Raw genomic sequence first — 22,376 nt, forward strand, 5'->3', positions numbered from 1 at the left:
AACACTTATTGTAATATAGAACATTAGCACAACCCTAGAACGTTCTCTTATGCCCTTTTCAGTCAATCAGCATAGGCCCCCAGAAACAACCTCTGTTATGATTAGTATTGTCATGAATTATGTAGGCTTATTCCGAAACTTCATGCTTTTGATATTCATCCATGTCGTTGTGTGCATCAGTTATCCATTTCTTTTTATACCTGATTAGTAGTCTACTGTGTGAATATAACACAATTTTATGCATTTTCTTGTTGATGAGCCTTTGATTGTTTCCCAGTTTAAAGTTCTAATACATAAAGCTGCTATGAACATTCTTGAACAAATTATTTTATGAACACATTTTCATTTCTTTTGAGTACAAACCTAAAACTGGGAAACTAGGTCATAGAGTACGTATACATTTGACTTTATAAGAAGCTGCCAAACAGTTTTCTAAAGTCCTCATATCATTTCACACTCCCACAAAAACCATATGCAAGTTCTAGTTGCACAACGCCCTCTTCAAATTTTAAGTAAGTATCTGGTAGTATCTCAATGTAGATGTAATTTGTATTTTTCCTGATAACTAAATATATTGGTCAAGCTTTAAGTACTTATTAGCCAATTGTATGTGTTCTTTTTGTGAATTGTCTATTTAAATCTTTAGCCATTTTTATTTAGTTGTTAGTCTTTTTGAGTTATGAGTCCTTTATAGATCCTGGATGTTACTTCTTTATCAGTTATGTTTTGTAAATATGCTCTCCCAGTCTGTGACTTGCCTATTCATTTTTTTTTCTTTTATTTCCCCATTTTTAAATTTCAAGATATTAAGGAGGTACAAACATTTTTGTTACATGGATACCTCATATAAGACTTAAATTGGGCCTTTTAGTGTGCCTGTCACCAGAATAGTGTTCATTGTACCAATAGGTAAGTTTTTACCCCTCACCCACACCCACCCTCCACCCTTCTTGGTTTCCAATGTCCTTTACATCTCTTTGTGCCCATGTGTGCCCATTATTTTGTTCCCAATTATTAGAGAGTACATGTGCTGTTTGTTTTTCCTTTCCTGAGATACTTCACTTAGAATAATGGTCTCCAATTCCATCCAAGTTGCTGCAAAAGACTCCATGGTATATATGTGCCACATTTTCTTTATCCATTCATGAACTGATGGGCACTTAGGTTGATTTCACACTTTTGCAATTGTGAACTGTGCTGTGATAAACATTTGAGGCCAAGTGTCTTTTTGATAAAATGACTTCTTTTCCTTTGGGTAGATAACCAGTAGTGGGATTGCTGGATCGAATGGTAAGTCTGCATGTATTTCTTTGAGGAATCTCCATACTGTTTTCCATAGAGATTGTACTAATTTGTAGTCCCACCAACAGTATATAAGCATTCCTTTCTCTCTACATCTACGCCAGCATCTATTATTTTTTGGCTTTTTATTAATGGCCATTCTGACAGGGGTAAGATGGTATCTCATTTTCTTAACATTGTCTTTTGATAAGCAGAAGTTTTTGACTTTGATGAAGTCTGATTTACTAATTTTTTTCTTTTATGGTTAGCACTTTCTATAACCAGTCTGAAGAATCTTTGCCTATCCCAATATCACAAAGATATTCTTCCATTGTTTTCTTTTAGAAGCTCTACAGCTTTAACTTTTATGTTTGAGTCTATCTCTGATCTATTAATATCTTGAATTAAGCTTTTGTGTATAATATGATATGGTACACAAATTTCATTTCCTTCCATAGGAATAACCAGTTATTCATCACCATTTATTGAAATGCCTAGCACCTTTGTCATAAGTCAATTGACTGTCATGAGTAGGTCTGTTTGTGAACTCTCTCTTCTCTGATCCATTATTTGTTGATTTTTATGCCAATATCACACTCTCTTGATTACTGTGGCTTTATAGTAATTCTTAAATTGAGAAGTGCAAATCCTCTCAATTTGTTCTTCTTTTCAAAGATCATTTTGGCTAATCTAGGCCTTTGCATTTGCATACATACTTTAGAATCAGTGTGGTAATTTTTACATAGAAATCTGCTAGGATTTTGTTTAGGATTACATTAAATATTGTCTTAGTCCATTTTCTGTTGCTTAAAACAGCATACCTGAAACTTAGTATATTTATAAAGAAAATGAATTTACTTCTTATAGTTATGGAGGCTAAGAAGTCCAAGGTTGAGGGGCTGCATCTGGTGAGGGCCTTCTTGCTAATGAGGACTCTCTTCAGAATCTGGATGCAGCACAGGGCATCTGGCATCACATGGTGAGGGGGCTAAGTGGGCTAGCTCAGGTCTTTCTTACTCTTGTTATAAAGCCACCAGTTCAATTCCTATGATAACCCATTAATTCATTAACCCTTTAATCCATTAATCCATGAATGGATTAATGCATTCATGAGGGCAGAGCCCTCATGGCCCAATCACCTGTTAAAGACCCTACCTCAATTCTGTGACTTTGGGGATTAAGTTTCAACATGAGTTTTGGAGAGCACAAATATTCAAATCATAGAAAATATATACCTAAATTTAGGGAGAAATAAGATCTTAACAATGTTGAGTCTTTCAATCCATGAAGTATATAGTCTTATTGTTTTTACCTTAAATAATTATCTCTTAAGAAATTATTTTTTAAGTCTTTCACATTTATTAACATATTTGCTGTTTCTGGCTGTCTTCATAACTTTAGGTGGATTTGGCTTTTCATCTGTAGTTAGTTCCCTTCAGCTTTGAGAATTTTTGTAGTGTTGGTCTGCTATGATGAAATCTCTTAGCTTTTGTTTATCTGAAAATGTCCTTATTTTTCTTTCTTTTCTGAAGAAAAGTGTCTCTGGATATTGAATTGTTCAATGTTTTGCTTTTTGATACTTCATATGTCATTTCATTGTCTTTGGCTTGTATTGTTTCTCATAAGATATAAGTCATTACTTTTCTTATTGTTCCCATGTGTGTAATATATCTTTTTTCTCTGGATGACTTTTTAATTTTTTCTTTATCTTTGGTTCTCAAAAATTTGATTACGATTTGCCTGGATGTGGTCTTCTTTGTCTTTATCTCTATTGAGTTGGGTTTTTTTTGTTTTTTTTTTTTTAGTTCCTTAAATCTATGACTTAATCTTTTTCAATAAGTTTTTAAAAATCAGGGGACAATTATTTCTTCAAATATTTGTTCTGCTTCAAGGATTTTTTGGCTAAGATCTCAAAAGCACAGGCAACAAAGGCAAAAAGTGACAAATGGAATTACATCAAATTAAAAAGCTTCTTTACAGCAAAGAAAACAATCAACAGAGCAAAAAGACAACCTATAGAATGGGAGAAAATATTTGCAAACTATATGTCTGATAAGGTGTTATTATCCAAAATATGTAAGGAACTCAAACAACTTAATAGCAAAAAAACACAAAAAGCAAACAAACCCAAGTAACCCAATTAAAAACATGGGCAAAAAACCTGAATAGACATTTCTCAAAAGAAAACTTACAAAGGCCAACAGGTATATGAAAAAATCCTCAACATCATCATCACTAATCATCAGGGAAATGCAAATCAAAACCACACTGAGATGTCATCTCATCCCAGTTAGAATGGCCATTATCAAAAATAAAAAAGATACGTGCTGGCGAGGATGTGGAGAAACAGGAATACTTTTACACTGTTGATGAGAATGTAAATCAGTACAGCTATTATAGAAAACAGTATGGAGGTTCCTGAAAAAATTTAAAATAGAACTACCATATGACCCAGCAATCCCACTACTGGGTATATATCCAAAGGAATTGAAATCGGTATATCGAAGAGATATCTGCACTCCCATGTTTATTACAGCACTATTCACAATAGCCAAAATATGGAATTAACCTAAGTACCCATCAGTGAATGAATGAATGGATAAAGAAAATATGGCACATATACACAATGGAATACTAAGAAGCCATATAAAAGAATAAAATCCTGCCATTTGCAACAACATGGATGAACATGGAGGACATTATGTTATGAAATGAGCCAGGCACAGAAAGACAAATACCGCATGATTTCACTCATATGTGAAATCTCAAAAAGTTGATCACATATAAATAGAGACTAGAATGGTGGTTACCAGAGGCTGGAGTGGTTAGGTGGGAGGGAGGAGGTGATGTAGGTCAAAGAATACATAATTACAGTTAGATATGAGGAATACATTTCAAGAGATTTATTTTACAACCAGATGACTATAGTTAATGATGATATATTTTATTAAAAAATGTAAAGAGAGTGAACGTTACATGCTCTTACCACAAAAAATGATAATTATGTGAGATAATGCATTTGTTAATTAGCTATATTTAACCATTTCGCAATGTATATGTACTTCAAAGCATCATGTTGTATGCAATAAAAACATAATACTATCTGGCAATATAAAAAAGTTTTTAAAAATAAAAATATTTTTTCTGCCCCAAACATACTGTATTCTTTTTTTTAAAATTAGTAATACATATTGTTATACCTCTTGGTATTGTTGTATAAGTCAATACTTATGCAACAGGTATTTTATTTTTTGGTCTTATCGTCCTCTCGATGTTTCAGTTTGGATGATTTCTATTAACCTGTTTTAAAGTGCAGTGATGTTTTTTTCTTCTACAGTATCCAATATGCTATTAAATCCATCCAGTAATTTTTTCATTTAAGCTGTTGTACATTTTAATTCTAGAATTCCTATTTAGTTCTTTCTTATAGTTTAATCTTTTTCTGCTTAGATTCCCCACATGTTCTCTCACTGTGTCCATTTTTTCTTAATATTTATATTTGTAATGGCTATTTTATAACCCTTGCCTACTAATCCCAATATCTGTGTGATCCCTGACTTTTTCTCCTGATTATATTTTACATTTTTCTGTCTATTTACACATATTGTAAATTTTTAAATGTATACTTAGCATCACAAATGCTATGATTTTGAAAGTCTGGATTTGGTTGTCTTCCTATAAAGAATATTGGATTTTCTTTGGGCCAACAATTAACTTATGGTGGATCACCTTAAACCTATTGAGACTAGGTTTTAACTATTTCAAATGGTTGTAAATGGCAGGATTTTATTCTTTTATATGACTTCTTGGTATTCCATTGTGTAGGTTTTAGACTTATTTACAGTGGGCCTATAGTAGCTCTTCCTCTAGGACTAGAGTAGCCCTACCCATGGCATTGGTCTTTCTAGGACCTCAACTGAATAACCAAGGTATTGAGTAACATCTCTTCATTTTGGCTGCCTGAACCTCCTATGTCTCTTTTATTTCCCACATCACCAGCAGCTCTTCTCTGCTAGACCTCACAGTCTTTCCCTGTGCCTGTGCAGCTTAGTATTTGACCAAAGATTTAAGGGATCACCTGTGCAGATTTCTGAAGTTCCTGTTCTGCTTAAGTACCTCTTTCCAGTAAATTTCAGCCAATTTACCAATCCAGAAATCTGAACGCTGTTTCCTGATCCCAGAAAGATTTCTATTCTCTGCTTGGATTACTTCCCTGTGCTGTAGTTTGGAGAGTTCACCCAACCAGAAAGTAAAGCAAATATGGAGTTTACCTCATGTGTTTGCATCCCTCAAAGATCAAAACCCCATATTTTCTATTACCTTAGACCACTTGCTTCATGTATTTTCTCCAGTTTAATAGTTGTTTATGATGGAAAGGGCAATCTGATGTGGAAACAACCCAAGTGTCCATCAATACATAAGTGGATTAATAAAATGTGGTATATGTACACCATGGAGTACTACTCAACTACAAAAAACAATGGTGATCTAGCACCTCTTATATTATCCTGGATAGAGATTGAGCCCATCCTTCAGAGTGAGGTGTCACAAGGATGGAAAAACATGCACCACATGTACTTACCATCAAATTGGTACTAACTGACCAACACTAAGGCGTTCACATGGCAGTAATACTCACTGGGTGCTAGTCAGGGGCGTGGTGGTAAACCCACAACTAATGGAAGTGGAGTGCACTGTATGGGGGATAGACATGCTTGTACCCTGGCTTGGGCAGGGCAAACAGCATTACATGTAACCAAAATGTTTGTACCCCCATAATATCCTAAATAAAAAAAATAAAGAAATACCACATCTGAAGAACAAGAGAGCTGGGTTATCTGTCCACCAATTTCTATGAGACGTTGGTTGAGAGCTGCTACCAGAGAATGTTAATTCTCTGGCATATCTTGGGTATATGGGTGGACAGAGAGGCTTCAGTGACCAGAGAGAGAGCCCTAAAAGATCACAGGTGTTGGTAATTGAAAGTCAAGCTGTCATACACATACATCAATGCTGAGGGGATATGGGCAGGGCACTAACAGCAGCTGCTACATTCCTTCAAGCCAAAACCATAATTAGCCCCAATGACAGAGTAAATAGCAATGTTTTCCCCCATGTTATAGTTTCATTTTGTTCTGCAGGATGACGGATACCTATCCTGGAGTCCCAAAGACTTGGTAACTGTCAAACAACATGCGTTCCCTAATATATCATGTTCAGAAAATAACGTTCAAATTTGCTGATTTGCTTTGGTTTGTATATGACTTCCCTCTGGCTATGGCAGCTAAAGCATCATCAGAACATGTCTTAATAATAAACACATACAGTCCCTGCTAAACATAATTAATTTTTCTCATATAAATTTACTTTTTCTTGTGTGATGTCACCATAGAAATCTATGTAACAAGGAAAATAAATGTACTCTTGGTGGAGACTGCTTTAGCTCATTTCCTAAATTGAAATCTAGTGTAACTTCGGGGGGAAAGTATTTTCCTGGTATGCTTTGATTCCTTTGAAACAGCTACCTAATAACCACTAATGTTCTTTGCGTTTCAGGCTCTAAGTCCTATACATGCATTAATTATTTTAAGCTTCATACAGACCCAGTAGGTATGTACTATCATCAGCCATATGTTGTAATTAAATACAAAGAGGAAGATTTTTAAAAATCATTTTACTTACCTAAATCCACAGAAATGATAAGTAGAAAATCCTAGAAAACCCCTCCTGAGCACTGCAGCACACTGTTTCCCATCTGCATCTCAATGAGCATGAAATAACTTTATCATCTAGCAATGCACGTCCAGAGATAACTATCTCTTTCTTCTTCTCAAATTTTTGCCAGCCTTGGATTCCAACTGAGTTTTTCATGAACTCCTCCAGAGAAATAGGTCACTTCAGCATCTTGATATACTACGTGGTAGAGGCTGTCCCTACAGGTATTTAGCAGATTTAAGCAATATGCTCTAGATAGGAGTCAACAGACTTTTTCTGGTAAACAACCAGATAATAAATATTTTTAGCCTTACCTGCCATATATACTTCAAAAACAGCTATAGACAGTATATAAAGTAGACATGGCAATGTGCCAATAAAATTTTATTTATAAACACAGGCATCAGGCTGGTTTGGCCCATAGGCTGCAGTTTTCTAACCCACTCTAGAACTGTTGAGTAGAGTTACATCCTCCATCATTAACTGCCTATGAGTTCCACTTTCAGAAAACGTTGGTTATGTAAAACCATTATTATTCAATTTGTAGAAAAAACTTATATGAAGTTAAACCCAGAAGGATTTTGAAATGTCTTAGTCCAATGAGGAAATTAATATAGAAGATATTCCCACTTGATTTGATTTAGATGTAATGTCTTCTTGTAGTTCCCCTGAGCCTTGTTTTTAAATGTTAGCTAGTAGAGGGAAGTTTGTAAGAATTAGGGTAAGAATATTCAGGTGAAAATGAATGTTTTCTCTGTTGAAATCAGGCATATCCTCACAAAGTTCATTAAGGGTCTTCAAAGCAATTAAATGGGGACACTCATGTTAAAGCATTAGAAAAGCATTCAGAATCAAATAAGAATACTAATAAAAAACTTTTATTTTTTCATGCAGGATAAAAAAAGAAATAGAATTCCATTTATAAACATTTAATTGTTCATATTCTTACAATAAAATCAGGTGAATATATAGTCACTCTTTGAAGGAAACAAAAGAGACACTAGATATTAGCTATCACAGTTCTTCATTTTACATGTAGAAAACTGAGGCACAAGGGATTCAATGATATGCCAAAGGTCATCCAATTTGAAACAAAGCTGGGATGGAACCCATATGCATTGATGAGAGTCATGTTCCAATTTTTTGGCCAGAAAGGTTCAATCCCAGCTCTGCTACTTATAACTTTATAACTTCATTCAAATTACTTAAACTTTTTCAGTTTCTATTTTATTATCTGTAAACTGGGCATAACTACTGAACAATCAAGGTTTTTTAATGATTAAATAAAATATCATGTATAAAGTCCTAGGCACTTAGTAGTTGCTCAATAAAGACAGCTATACTATTCCATTTGATGATTATTATTGACCACTTACTATATGATAAGCACTACATCAGGGAATGGGGTGCAAAGAAAAGTAAAACAAAATCCTCACCCTAGAAATGCTCATAGGAAACAGACAAATGAACAAACAATTTGAAATATAATCTATTTTACTTGCTACAATGGTGTTATGCACAGAGTGCTATGAGAATAAGAGGATGGAACATTTAGAACTGTGCTGTTCAATTGGCCTAGGAAAAGAATTTATGACTAAGACCTCAAAAGCAATTGCAACAAAAAATAAATAAATAAATGGGACTTAATTCAACTAAAAAGCTTTTGCACAGCAAAAGAAATAATGACAGAGTGAATAGACAGCTTACAGAGTGGGAGAAAATATTTGCAAAGTATACATCTGACAAAAGACTACAATCCAGAATCTACAAGGAACTCAAATAAGTCAGCAAGAAAAAGAAAATAACCCCATTAAAAAGTAGGCAACTGTCATAAACAGACATTTTTCAAAAGAAGAGACATAAACATTTAGCAAACGTATTAAAAAATGTTCAACACCACTAATCGTCAGGGAAATGCAAATTAAAACCACAATGAGATACTGTCTTACCCCTGTCAGGATGACCATTATTAAAAAGTCAAAAAACAATAGATATTAGCACTGATGCCATGAAAAGGGAATGCCTATTCACTGTTGGTGGGAATATAAATTAGTACAACCTCTATGGAAAACAGTACAGAGATTCCTCAAAGAACAAAGAGTAGACCTACCATTCAATCCAGCAATCCCACTACTGGGTACGTACTCAAAAGAAAAGAAGTCATTATATCACAAAGATATCTGCACTTGTATGTTTTTCACAGCACAATTCACAATTGCAAAGATATGGAATCAACCTAAGTGCTCATCAACTGATGAGTGGGTATAGAAAATGTGTGTGTACATACACACACACACACACACACACACACCATGGAATACTATTCACCCATGAAAAAGAATGAAGTAATGTCTTTTGCAGCAACTTGGATGAAACTGAGGCCATTATCCTAAGTGAAATAACTCAGGAACAGAAAAAAAAATATTGCATATTCTCACTTATAAGTGGGAGCTAAGCTATGGGTGTGCATGGTCATACAGAATGGTATAATGGACATTGGAGACTCAGAAGGGGGAAGGATGGGGGCTAAGTGATAAAAAAAATCACTGATTGAGTTCAATGTACATTATTGGGGTGACAGGTACACTAAAAGCCCAGACTTCACCTTCACACAATTCATCTATGTAACCAAAATCCATTTGTACCCCTAAATCTATTGAAATAGAAAAAAAACTGTACTGTCCAATCCAGTATCTGCTAGCTATATGTAACTATTAAACACTTAAAATATGGATAATCCAAATTTAGATGTGCTAGAAATATAAAATACACACATGCAAAAAAGAATGTAAAATATCTCATAAATAACTTTTTCTATTGAGTACATGTGGAAATGAAGTGTTTACACAAAGAAGGAAAACTCCTGTCTTTCAAGCATTCCAAGTCTGGTAAAGAAGACAGACAAACAATTGCTATAATGGAATATAGGAAGAACAATATTAGAGGTATATACATGGGGAAAAGCCGGGGGCATATTTCATATACGATATGATATTTGAGATGGATCTGAAAGCTGAGTGGTTCCCCCAGGGAAGGAAGGAGAAAGAGCCTTCCAGATCTTCAAATGGGAAGGCAGAAGTAAAGACATGACAGTGTTCTGGAAAGAACAAGCAGCTGTTTCTTTTGCCAATTTTCCAGGATGTCCTTGAACCCAATATGAAGAAGAATTTAGTGCTGTTTGCAAGGCCCTTTTATGTTTTGTTATTCAAGCAAAATTTTTCTGCATCTAATAATCTCATGGTAGCTAATATTTAATGAGTGATTATCATGTGTTAGACACTAAATGCTTTTCATGAATTATCTCATTTAATCCTCAAAGTAACCCAATGAAGTAGGGTTACTTAGTCTCCCATTTTCTAGGTGAGGAAACTGAGGACTATGAAGATTAAGTTAATTGACCAAGATCATACAATTAGAAAAAGGCAGAGCCTGCTTTGGATAGGTCTGCCTGATAGTGAATTCTGTGTCTCCATGAAAATGCTGTCTCCTTGTCTGGTCTATACTCTCCCAGGAGGCCTTCAGCAAGAAAAACAGCAGAAAGGTCACAGTGCAGTCAAGGGGAGCAGCCCCAATTGTGGCCAACTGGGATGTGATCATCAGCTGTCATCCTAAAAGCAATTCTGTGTAAAGCACATTTTGAAAGAGCAAAAGGCTCAGCAGAGAATTTTCTGTGGAGATACCTAGAGTTACCAGAAATGGTCCTGGGGGTAGCGCTCAAGAGAGCAGACGACAGAAGTAGCTGGGAGCTGCCATTCAAAAAGCTGCCACCACTAAGAGAAGGAGATCTTCCTGGAAGCTGCTGTGACCAGAAATGCAAGGAACCACCACCAGAGGTGGTTGCTGAGGTTGCTGTTAATAGAGGGTCAGGCTGGGGAGATACTGTAATCAAAGCTTTCCTGAACTCTCTGCCATCCCAAGAGGAAACTCTCTTGACATCAAGGCAAAGAACTGACTCATTGACCATTCAGTAGCCTGCTTCCTCAAGATAGGGAATAAAATTTCATACCTATAAATATGGGGAGGTTGGGCCCCAGAACTTCTGAGTAGGGGTTTCTTAGGCTAACATTATGGACAAAGAGAAAGGAGAGTGTTGTGTCAGAGAGAAAGAGCTGAACTATGATCCACCTAGTAAGTTTTTGGTAGGGTTAAGCCTTTGGAGGAAAATTCAGGGTTACATCTATTTGGCACGTATAGAAATAATGCATTCCATAGAATTAACCCAAATAAAGTTTTACTTTATGCCAGTTTTTGCTTTTAAATGTATACAACTTCTGGAATTTGGGATTTCCATAGTAACTGTAGAGCAGGAAGAAAAACAGTAACTCCATGACAGACTGGACCTCCTAGGATAGGCCTAAGTTTCGGTTTCCCCGACGCAGGCCCTCCCCCTCCCTGGAATGCCTCTAGTAACAACTGAAAGCCCCGGCTTGGAAACTGGCCAATCAGGAGCCAAAGCCCCGGCTTGGAAACCGGCCAATCAGGAGCCAAGGCCCCGGCTTGGAAACCGGCCAATCAGGAGCCAAGGCCCCGGCTTGGAAACCGGCCAATCAGGAGCCAAGGCCCCGGCTTGGAAACCGGCCAATCAGGAGCCAAGGCCCCGGCTTGGAAACCGGCCAATCAGGAGCCAAGGCCCCGGCTTGGAAACCGGCCAATCAGGAGCCAAAGCCCCGGCTTGGAAACCGGCCAATCAGGAGCCAAAGCCCCGGCTTGGAAACCGGCCAATCAGGAGCCAACACTATCAGCCACTTTTAAAAGAGCAAATGAACTAAAAGGGGGGTGGGCGGATAGTATGCCCAATACATGTAACCTACTGATAAATATAAAAGCTTAGTGCCCACCCTAGGGCGGGGTCCTGGCTCGTGGAGAGACCACTGCGTTGGTGCTCTGAGCCTTGGACCCTAACTCGAGCTAGAGAATAAACTCCTTTGTCTGTTACAGCCTTGGTGACTCTGCCTATCTGTTCCTGGGGCTGAGGGAAACCGGTTCTAACATAACCAAGATGGGGCTAGGATGGGGGTTATAAGGTGTCAGCAGGTGAGACTGAACAAAAGGCAAATCAGGGCCCAATCTTGAGGCACCTCAAATTCCATGCTAAGGCCTACATTAGCCAGGAGGTAGGGGTGCAATGAAGGGCTTTGAGCAGGAGCTGGTGTGATAAGTAAGCACTGCTGAAAGAGGCTTAGAGATGAGAACTGCTGGAAGTCTATTTAGGAAGCCAGTGCAGGGGTCTTCGCAAGCACTGGTCAGAATCTAGAGCATTCCAGCAGCAGTGGAAACAAAGAGGAGCCAGAAGAGAGGATTCATGGCACTCACCACTAGGTGCTCAGTTGACAGAGCATGTCAATAGATGAATCTCTGGGCTGCTCACGTACAAACACCAGTCAGTGGCTACAGAATTACATTTGGATTAAACAAAGTTCTTTGTAAGTAAAAGAGTTATAAATGAGTGAGGACAGGGACTAGCAAACCTTGTGTGAAAAAAGGCAGAGAGTAAATGTTTTAGATTCTTCAGGCCATTCAGTCTCCATCACAGCTACACGACTCTGCCATTGCAGCACAAAAGCAGCCATAAACAATATGTAAGCAAATGAGAATGCCTGTGTTCCAATAAAACCTTATTTTTAAAAAAAAATAGGTGGGCCAGTTTGCTGACCCCTAGGCCAAAATATTAAATATATAAAGTAGTTTTGCTTTCCTAATGAATTAAATCAGGCTTGTCAATTGGAAATTCAATGTTTATGTTGAGAATCAACACAGAGAAAGACCATAATTTCTGTTTGGCATCATAATTTCTGATGGCCATAGTCTACAGTAGATAGAACAGGTGGTGGCCAAAGGGTTAATTCTCCTTAAATCATGTAAGAACTCTGAGAAAGCTTGTCATGAAACATATTTCCTGTGAATCAATAATCAATATTATTTTTGAAGGAAATAACTTTAACAGAAATATGTGCTCTGCTCTCAGAGTTGTCTAAGAAAAACAATTGACAGAGGCAAAAACCACGTATATAAATCTTTAAACCTGAAATTGCCTCCAGCAGAGCTGTAGGAAAGCATGGTATTCTGGGCCAAAGGCCCCAAGCCAGTTGTGCTTAAATGATGCACTTGGGGCTTCCTTTTGAAAAGCTGAGTGCCATCATTGGTCATTCTCTAGTTGAATGGACAAGATGCCCCAAGGCATCTCCCAAACACTTTTTCACTTATACTTTAAAGATAAAAGGCAGCAGTTCCTTCTAACACATTAGATCAAAGATGCTGGACAAACACAGAGAACAGAGGACAACAATAAGGCTGCATTTATCTACTTCTATGCCTGACACTGCCCCACCCAATATTGATGGCTAAAGATTTCTAGGTGACTGGCTTAACTTCATCAGCTCTCTACTCCAGCAAAGCCTCCACCTCCCCAAACAATAACAATGACCAAAAAAGCTAATGTTCATTAAGAGTTTACTACATACCTATGTTAGTTTAGGTGCCTTATGTACATTAGCTTATTGAATCATCACCATAATCTTAGAAAGTCAGTTACCAGTATTAACATCAACAACCCATTTTGCAGATGGGAAAAATGAGGATGGACAGGTAAAGTAATTTAAACAAGATCACAGAGCTAGTAAGTGACAAAGTCAAGTGTTGCACCCAGCCAGTATGGCTCTGGAGTCTGCTCAGGTTTACATTGCTCTGTACTGCCTTGTCAAAGCACCTCGTTACCTACCAGGACATCACCCCAACTACAAACTTCAACATCACCTTCTCCCACTTCTGCCCCCCTTAGTAGCAAACAAATGATTCTCTAGGCAGCCTCTTGTAGGTTTCTTTTTATGATTATATCTGGATGTCAATAATATCTATTAAAAATATAAATGTGAATTTGCCTACCTTTTCCCCTTTGTGACACTTTTGTACTTATCTTCCCCCTCTGGACTTAAACCCCTTTTGAGAACATGGATCATTCATGTATTGAGAGGCTACTTTGACTGGCTTCACTGTCTGGGCTTCCACAAGTCCCATTGCCAGGTACTGTGCTAGGCAATTTGTAGGGAGGGATAATGAAAATAACAAATGAGCACATTCTCTGTAAAGAGCTGACATTCTAATCACAGTATTGCTCAATGTTGCCTGCATATTAAAATCACTTGGCGTATGTCAGCATAAATACCAGTGCCCTCACCCCACCCTAGACCCTTTGAATCAGAATCTCTGGGGTGAGGCCAAGACAGAGGTTTTCTTTCTGCAGCTCCCAGGTGATTCAAATGAGCAGACCAGGCTCGCCTATCACTGCAGAGAGAGACACATGTAAATGAATAATGATAATACCTTGTGGTTGGGGTAAGACCAGAGTGCTATAAATAGCATAAAGACAGAGCCACTGCTTCTGACCAGGGACCCTGCAGAGGCCTTCACAGAGGAGAATATACTGACCTGATCTAATTGGATGAACAAATGTTCACCAGGTAGAAGGAAGGGGGAGCTTGGATACCAAGGCAGACCGAAGAGCAAGCCCAAGGACGCAGAGTTAGGGAGAAGGAAGGTACATTCTGAAAAGAAATATGATGCCCCATGGCTAAACAGCAGGTGGGTGTTGGAAGGGCAGGAGCCAGATCACTAATGGCCTTGGGTGCCATGCTGGGTGCTGCACTTTAATCCTGCAAGTCAGGGTCCTAGCTGTTGTAGCCCAGGTATGAACCAACACCCTTCTTCCCTTAAGTCATCTAAAAGAGAACTCGATATTTTTCTGCAGGAATTTTACTATAGAACTGAGGGAGAAAAGTAGAACCAAAGCCAGAAAAAAATCAAATGTATAGAAACTAAGTAATTTTTGCTATATAATAATGTACAGAACACATACTTGTTATCCCTAAGGAACTCTCAGGCAAGGACCACCTTCCCATTTCCCATGAGCATCTTTTAACTCATGTTAACCTCCTGAAGAAAGCAGAAGAAGTCCTTTCCTTTGATTTAAATTCTCCTGCCTTCTAATGATAATGCCAAGAGTCTCTTATTTGTGGAACATGAAATACTTCTAAATTTTATTGTATTTATAAAGGACAGAAGACAAGCAAAGCCTTCCATCTGGGCCATGGGGGGTGGGTCTCATTTTTTCTTTCTCCAAGTGCTTTAATAAACAAATCCATGGGCAATGTGGGCCTTACAAAATTCTAATTCTTACAGTTTAACACTATGATTATTTTGCACAGTCAGTACTAACAGGAAACCATATTAAGGATGGTCATTCACTAGTTGTATGACTTACTGCAAGTCATTCCACCTTTTGGAGTCTCACATTTCTCAGTTGCATAACGAAAGGTTACACTCAGTTCCTACCAGCTTTGAGACTGGGTGACTTTATGGATTCTAAATTTTTTCCCAGCCCTAAAGTTGAATGATCAAAATCACTTCTGATGTTAACTCACTATGATTCCTCTGACAGCCCATGAAAGCTATTTTACACCTTGACACGCCCCAGAGAAATCAACTTAAAATATTTGTCTTTGACAAAAATGTGGGTTTAGTACTTAAAAATGCTGTCAGGTTGCATGCAGTTTGATGGAACTGCTTAAGAAATCTGTCAACAGCATCCTGGGTTCAATTGTTGAGCAAGCGAACTGATCCTGTCCTAATGTAGTTGAATATTTTCTGACAGCCTGCTATAGCTTCTTTAGCTCTTCATGTTCTGCCAACTACTAGAGATAGCTTCTTAAGAGGGGTGCATCTTTGTGCATTAAAGAATGTCAAATGTGGTTCAGTCACTTTCATTTCAAGGGCATTCTGTGCAAAGCTGCCTTAGGTCTCTGAATGCTCAGAAAAGTTCTGCTACACCTTGTTCCAAAGAAAACTATTCTAATGTTTCTTCTGAGAAGATTGAGGTTAACTCTTATCTGAAGATTTGAATTTCACCAAAAAGGTTAAAATCCATGGCTCTGGATGCACAAAATTAGAGCAAATTGCTCAGTACCTGATTTGGGTGTCCTAGTATCTTCCAGTGACAGAGCTTCATACCTACCTCTTCCATTCTTAGCACGAAAGTGACATGATTACTATTATGTTCATTTAAGTGTTCCAGTTTCCTGTCAGTCAAAGAATGGTTTATAGACCAGCAGTAACAGCCTCACCTGGAACCTTATGAGAAATAAAGAATCTAAAGCCCTACTCCACACCTGCTGCATCATAATCTGCATTTTAACAAGATACCAGGTGATTTGTAAGCATGTTAAAGTTTGAGAAGCGCTAGCTTAGAGTATAGACTTTGGAGCCAGACAGACTAGCTGTGTGGCTAGGCGATGAAAATAAAGCCTGACATTTACTAAGGACTTAGTGGTGCCAGAACTGTGCCCAGGTCATACTAACTAAATAACACCTTTGATCCCCTGAGCTTTTTTCCGTGAAACCAAACACACACACAAAGATAATGACACCTACTTCATATGGCAAATAGTACCACAAAACTCTTCCATCCTAAAACCAGGTATCATCCTGAGTTCTTCCCTTGCCCTCCACCTTTATCCAATCCTGACTGCCCTACCTACAAACTCTCTTGAATCCATCTACTTTTCTCCATCATATAGTTAACAGCTTTGTCTAAGTCACCATTTTACTTGCCTGGCCACCATCTACCTCTCGCCACCTGCACAGTCAATAGCTTAATCTTAGTCATCACTAAGCCTGGACCACTACAGTAGCCTCCTTACTGGTATCCATGAACCATCCATCTCAACTCAATCCATTCCTCACATAACATTAAAATATATATGAGTTAAAATCTTAAACATAAAATGCCATAGAAGCAACATAACATAAAAGCTTATTTGTAAGATGTAATAATTTCCAAGTGTAAGCAAAGTAACCCCAATGTGACTTTGGAAGGGCATATTTAATAAAGTTCTTATGGATTCTACGAAAGGGGAACCCAAAATTGAAGAATCTGCACAATGTGACTCCAGCCTCCCCAGGGAAGAGAGGCTTTGACCACTCTTAGACATAGTAATGCTTTCTCTCTCTTTCTCTCTCTCTCTCTCCCCCTCTCTCCCCCTCCCCCTTCCCTCCCCTGCCCTATAGAAATCTACTATACTATGAGCATAGACATGGATGCAGCAAGTTAGCTCTGAGACCAAGCAGTCACTTCCCACAGGCTGTTTTTTTGCTATCTAGGCCGCCTTTTGAGTACAATTTGGCTTCCTATGAAAAGTCTCCTAAAGGAGAAAATGCACTGATAATCACCGTGTCTACCTATCAGTCTTGTTCTTTAGTATGTTAATAAATTTGCATGGTTTTATTCATCTGTCCTTCATGAGGTCATACCCCCACCTCAAATGATTCTGAGTAGACCGACTGAACCATGGTCTTGGCATCTGCATTAATTTGCCCAAATAACAAACCACCATAAACATGCAGTGGCTTAAAGCCACACTATTTATTGAACTCATGATTCTGTGGGTCATCAGCTTAGGTTGTGCTAAACTGGTTGGTTCTGCTGATTTGAGACAGCTTGACCAACCTTTTCTGGGGCTCACACATGTAGCTGCAATTTGCTGCCAGGCTGACTGGGGGCTAGCTGAATGTCAGTGGGGTGTCTCAGTTCTCCTCCACGTGGTATCTCATCCTCCAGCAGGCTGGCCTGGGCCTGGTGGCAAAATTCCAAGAGCACTAAGAGGACAAGTCCCAATGCATAAGCATTTTCAAGTCTCTGCTTGTGTAGCATATGCTACTGCCCCAATGGCCAAAGCAAGTCACAAGGCTAAACCCAGAGTCAAGGTGGGAGGGCACTACTAATGGGCATGGATAATGGAAGCCATGAACAACCTGAGCCATCCTTGCTATCAATCCACCAAACATCAGAAGCTGAGAGACATAGTGAATATATCCGAGGACATAGTGATGACCTCAAAGAACCATCATCCCAAAAACCAGGCAGCTTCAAACATTCTTGAATCATTGCCAATCTTCAAGACAGCCAATCATTTCAACATTCTAAACTAGTTCCTTAAAGTAAGTTCAGTCCATGTGTGCGAGATGAATTCAAGTATAACAGCCTTTAAGCCACAGGAGGCACCACCACTTCTGTCTGCCCTATATTTGAGTGTTGTTACTGTGAACATTAAGTGTTAATGGTGTGGCTCATGTCCATGCTGTATCGTCAGGAATGGGAGCAGGCAGTGGGGAGGCAATTCTACTACCCCGTGGCATATAAGGAATAGCAAATTTCAGCATCCAGAAGAGATGTCAAATTTTTCTGGCCTTTTATGAAATTCGATTCATTGTGTTATGCTACTAGTGCACAAACAGAAAAAAACAAAAACAAAAAACCAGTGTGCGTATTTCCAAAGTACGACTGGTGAAGAGAACACTTCGTACCAGCAAAATTAAATTAAAAGCTGTCTAAAGTAGTTACATCAGAACGCCAATGGCCGATTTCAAAAAGATGACTTCAATAAAAACTAGGTTATCTTCTGGAACATTCTATGCGTACTGTGCACATATGGGGACACCTTGTGAGGTTTCTTGCCAGGGCCCTAAATAAGAGGTAGGATATGAGTCCCCCTCTTTTGAGCATCAGCCATCAAACTAAGTGGAATGTTTTACTAACACATCTCCAGCCATTAGCATGGGAAGAAGCAAGGACACGGGTGACTGATCTCTCAAACCCCTTTCTCTTTCCTTTGTTCTTTCTCCCAGAACCTAAAAAACATCCTGTCCCAGTGGAGTGAAAGCATCCCTCCCCCCATTTCCTTATTCCTTGTGTATGATCTTTGATTCCTCCCATTCTTTTCTTGGCCGTGAACCTTATGACTCACACGTGGGTGGAAGGGGAACATTTACAGGGAAACAAAAAAATATATGATTATTATTTCCAAAATATTATCCCCATCTACCTGTTTTCAAAATTATATCTTTGCTTTAGCAGTAATGAAAACATTTTCCAAGCACAACATAAAAGAAGTAGTGCCTGTGTAATAGCAAGAATACCCGAAACTTGGCACAAAGTTAAGCCAGGAAGGGATTTATGTTGTTACAGCCTCAATCTTACAACTTCTCTCTCTTCATTGCTCTCCTTTCTTTCCACTCCTCTCTGAGTTATTAATGGATGCAGAGCTAGTGGCAAGAAGATGGAAACCTGGCTTTGAATCCCAGGGTCTCAACTTAGTAATTGTATAAGGAGCAAACTCACTGCATTTTCCTGAGCCCCAGATCCCCCTTCTGTAGTATGGGGATTAAAAAGCCTTTCCTCATAGCATTGTGATAAAAATGGAGTAAGAAAAGGTACATAAGCAGATGCCTAGTTCAGTACCTGGCCTATAGTAGATGCTCAGTAAATGGTAGTATTATTATACCTCTAGTTGACAGATTTCTCTACTCAAAGCATAACACTTAACATCTTGAGCCATCTCATCACATGACGCTCTGCTCCAGCCTGCAGGTGTTCCAGTTTGTGTCATCAACTTTACTCTTTTAACAGCTCAGCCTTTCTCTGCAATGTCTTCCCGGCAGACCTGCACTCCAATTCTAACCAGGGCTGGGGCAGGTAGGAGGATAGAGAGGAAATTTCTCACCACCTGCCTGCAATGTGGATGCCATTCTGCTTGCATAATCTCTTTATGCCATGCCTCAGGTCCAAATAGCTCATGAAGCACTTTATAAACTTTACTGACTCCACAAAGCATGTGGCAAAAAGAAAGTACTGGGCCCACCACTGAGATGGCACCCCTCCAGGGTACGGCAAAGAAGATACAAAACCAAGCACTGTAGCTCTTCCCAGCAATTAGGAAGGCAAGTAAAGAGAAATGCTCCGGCTTAACCTCAGGGCACTGGGGAGCTGGAATCTTAGGAGGAAATGACCCTAGTTGGAAGTGTAATAAGAAAAGAGAGATGCCTGGCTTTCATAACCACGGGTAGCCGAGAAATTAGATTTGTGACGCACCTAGAGATTTAATTTGTTTCCTTCAAGCCAGCATAATGCTTGGAAAAGAATAGATCAGAGTTTCTCACAACATGGTTGGGGAGGGCTACATCAGAGTCACTTGAGAGATTTTTTAAATATGCAGATTCTTGGGTTCACCCTGCATCTCAGGCTGATTCAGGGGATCAAGCTTGAGGCCTGAGAATCTGTACTTAAAGGCCACCTAAGATGGTCATTATGTCCCAAAAGGTTTTGTCCTTTGTTTAATTTCCATCTCCTCATACCACTCTCTGGAAACCAGACAAACCCAGAGAGCCCAAGAAGCAACGCTGAGGTGGAGAGCTGGATATGGGCCACAGAAATCAAGAAAACCTCTTCTGCCTCCCATCTCCCTGCCCTCGAGAGAAAGGGAACATGAAACAGTACAGCCTTCTTTCCTCCCACAAATTAGGAGACTCCCATGGGCCCCAAATCTCATGTTGAAATTCCGTCGCCAATGTCGGAGATGGGCCCTGGTGGGAAGTGTTTGGGTCGTGGAGGTGGATCCCTCATCACCTGCTTGGCGCCCTCCTTAAGGTAATGAGTGAGTTCTTATTCTATCGGTTCACACGAGAGCTGGTTGTTTGAAAGAGCCTGGCACTACCTTGTTTCTGTCTTGCTCCTTCTCTCGCCATGTGACACACCTGTCCCCCCTTCACCTTCACCTGGATTGGAAGCTTCCTGAAGCCCTCACCAGAAGCAGATTCTGGCACCATGCTTCTTGCACAGCCTGCAGAACTGCAAGCCAAATAAACCTTTTTTAAAAAAATAAATAAATTGCCCAGCCTCATGTATTCCTTTAAAAACTCCAGGAGGAACCATTCAGGTGGAATACAGAGCAAATACCTGCCCCCAGCCTGGGGAGTTGTGTGCCTGCACTCCCCTGATGCCGATGACCTCTCAAGAAGCCTCCCGGATCCTCCTCAATACCTTGTGACTGCTGGGGCTCCCTCAACCTGGGCAGCTGACCTCTTGGCCATTCTTTATAGGAAATACCAGTCCAGTTATCCACTTAAACACTGTGAATGTCATGCATTCTTGCCACACCATATAGCAGAATTGCACTCTGCTCCGACCTCCCGTGGACAGCTCCAGCCACCTGTCTTTAAGCTTCTCAGCATGAGTCAAACACCTGTTACTTTGCACTCTCATACTTCAGAGCATATTATTGCCCCCCTCATCCCAGCGTGGCCACCTGTAGTGGAGTATGAAAGTATGGTTGGCTTCTCTCTTTTCTCTGTCAATTCCCTACTTACCTACCCAACCGTGAACTTTGATCACCCAGGGTTGGAAAATAGAGAAGCAAAAGTGGGAATGAAGAGAAGTAAGAGACAGGAAAAAACTTGCTCTTTCTTCCTGGGGTTCTTTGAGGGAATCCTCAGAAATCTCCCTGCTGGGAACCTTTATTCCATTTGCCCTGACTCGGGCAACACATGTCTTCTGGTTGTTGGCTTACCGTCCCGAGCCTCAGACCTTGTGTGCTTCCAAAAGCCCACATTTGGACAGAGCTCTTTTTAAAGCAGTTCCGGGCTGACCAAGATCTGGTTCCCAAAAAAACATTCATTTAATTTGCTCCCTTTCGGTGGAGATACAATTTTCTCAAATGCATCCCTGTCCCCCTGCTGCCAAGAGCCACGTTGTGGATTAAATTATGTCCCCCCAAAAGATATGTTGAAGTCCTAACCCCCAGTATCTCAGAATGTGACCTTATTTGGAAACAGCGTCATTACAGATGTAATTAGTTATGATTAGGTCATACTGGAGGGAGGGTGTTAGTCCAATATGATTGGTGTCCTTGTAAAACAATATGAGGATAGGGACACAGGAAGAAGACAGAGGCAGAGATTGGAGTGATGCCGCTACAAGTCAAGGAATGTCTGGGGCCTCAAGAGGCTCGAAGAGGCAAGGAAGGAATCTTCCCGAGAATCATCAGAAAGAGAATGCCCCTGCTGACACCTTGATTTCTGACTTCTGGCCTCTGGAACTGTCAGAGAATAATTGTTGTTTTAAGCCACCTCATTTTTTGGTACTTTGTTGCAGTAGCCCTAGGAAACTCACACAGGCTACCTCAGCTATCCCCTTGCCTATGTTCTTTCTTTCCTCATGGGCCAGGCCCCATTCTCTGCATGCTCACTGATTCCAGGAGACATGTGGAGCAAGCTCTGAGAGGTGTCTATGGTGTCCCCTTCACTGACGGTGGTGAGAGTGAAGCATCTGCCTTCACTTCTACCATGTGATAAAGAAGAAATGTCACACAAGTACAGAGTCCATAGAACTTCCCCTCCCTCTCACCCCTCAGCTTCTCAAGCATCAATCCTTTTATATCCTTGAGTTCATGTTGGATGAAGCATCCAAAACTTTGTGTGGGGGGTCGTGGGGGGGTATGTGTATGTATACACATGCATGCAAAAGCCAATCCAGCACCCCCTGTTGGAACATTAGA

The sequence above is a fragment of the Eulemur rufifrons genome, chromosome 30, assembly GCF_041146395.1.
Source record: "Eulemur rufifrons isolate Redbay chromosome 30, OSU_ERuf_1, whole genome shotgun sequence".
NCBI classification, from domain to species: Eukaryota; Metazoa; Chordata; class Mammalia; order Primates; family Lemuridae; genus Eulemur; species Eulemur rufifrons.